Source organism: Piliocolobus tephrosceles, chromosome 6 (genome assembly GCF_002776525.5).
Source record: "Piliocolobus tephrosceles isolate RC106 chromosome 6, ASM277652v3, whole genome shotgun sequence".
Taxonomy (NCBI): domain Eukaryota; kingdom Metazoa; phylum Chordata; class Mammalia; order Primates; family Cercopithecidae; genus Piliocolobus; species Piliocolobus tephrosceles.
Window position 1 is genome coordinate 33,640,442 of NC_045439.1, and position 2,076 is coordinate 33,642,517.

Below are 2,076 nucleotides of genomic sequence, written 5' to 3' on the forward strand. Positions count from 1 at the left end.
CCCAGCTAGTTTTTGTATTTTTAGTAGAGACGGGGTTTCACCATGTTAGCCAGGATGGTCTCGATCCCCTGACCTCGTGATCCGCCCGTCTCGGCCTCCCAAAGTGCTGGGATTACAGGCTTGAGCCACCGCGCCCGGCCCCTTGGCTTATTTCTAAGAGTTCCCCAAGCAAGGCCCAATTTAAATATGACCTTCTCCTTGAAGCCTTTCCCTCGCCCAGCGTCAGAAACACTCAAGAACTACTCCCTCCCTCCACTGACCTTCTTTGACATGTATCACTTCTCCTTTGTTTTATACAAATCTGTGAAAATCTCAATACCTTGAAACCTTGAAAACCCAAAGGAGTGAATGCATTCAACAAACACTCAAGGATGAACCCTTTGGATTATGGGCACCAGGCCAGGAAAAGAAGACCGGCTGGGCAGGCTGCTTCTTCCTTTTAAGTCACATTAAGTAATTGCTCTGCTTGCTCACAGGGTTGGGCCTACTGTCTTTATTCTCTCTTCAGATGGATGGAAATTGCTTTTTGAGAATTGTTTCCATGTCTGGTTTATTTTTATTTTGCCGCCTGTGCCTAGCACAATGCCTCCCTTAGAGAAAGCCTCCAGTGAATGAATGAATGAATGAATGAATGAATGAATGAATGAATGAAGTTAGTGGGCAGCAGTAAACATTGATTTTCTTTGACTCTGCCCTGAATTATGAGGTTTCAAAGGACTACCCCAGGAGCATCTCCCATCCTGAGAAATTGGTTGTGTGTGTGTGTGTTTGTATGCACTGAGATACTGTGAAGGGTCTAAAAACTCCTCTCCCCACATTCCCCCAGGAAGACAGAAAATTAGATTGCAGTTTTGATGCTCCCTTTTCTTCCAAAGGACTCATATTCCTCTTCAGCTCAGTGCCTTGATAACATATCAGAGCTGGTTCTGTATCTCAGGGAAACAGTACAGCCAACCAGTCGCTGAGGCCATGGCTGGTTGCTCTGTGGATGAATGGAGGGATTGAGGGTGAGCTTGTTCTTGTTTTTAATCCCCATGGGCCTTAAAACTCCTTCAGCTCTTGAAGCCCATTAGAAACTGCATTTGTTTTGGATGGCTTTTGTGGCACACTTCCTCTTTCAAATGAACTCTTTGGCTGTTTGGAAGGCCTATGTCTCCTTCCCTTACTTCTCTCTCACGTTTACATGTGCCTTTAAAAAGTCAGCTGGAAAGATTGGCACTTGCTACAGAAATGCCATTCTTTCCTGCTTCTGGATGGGTTTCTTATAGCATTGTGTTGTCTGCTGAAATAGCCCTCAAACTTTTTAGGAGTAGAGAGATGGGGGCCGGGTGTGGTGGCTCATGCCTGTAATCCCAGCACTTTGGGAGGCCGAGGCGAGTGGATCACCTGAGGTCAGGAGTTCGGCACCAGCCTGGCCAACATGGTGAAACCCTGTCTCTACTAAAAATACAAAAATTAGCTGGACGTGGTGGCAGGTGCCTGTAATTCCAGCTGCTTGGGAGGCTGAGACAGGAGAATTGCTTGAACCCGGGAGGCAAAGGTGGTGGTGAGCCGAGATCACATCACTGTACTCCAGCCTCAAAAAATAAAATAAATAATAATAAAAAAGAGAGATGGGTGTCCTTTGGGCTTAGATTCTTGGGTCCTTGGTGGTGCCCAATATTCCTTCAATGGATGACATTGGACAACCACAGGAGCTGGGCCAGGGAGTTTCGCTCACTGACATCAAGGGTGAATTAACATGGTTGAGAATGGTCCCCACACTTCTTTCCCTGGTGGCACACACTTCAGGTATGTTTTCATTGTACAGTGCAAAAAGGCAGATCTCTTCATTTTATTGTACAGTGCAACACTGTACAATAAAAATACAATGCTAGCCACATGTGCAATTTAAAATTTCCTAGTGGCCACATTAAAAAAAGTAAAAAGAAATAGGTGAAATTAGTCTTCATAACATATTTTCTTTAATCCAGGAAATCCAAAATATCATTTCAACATACGATCAATATAAAAATTATAATGAGTTATTTTACCTTCTATTTCTCCTGTGTCTTTGAAATCAGGTGCATTATTTTA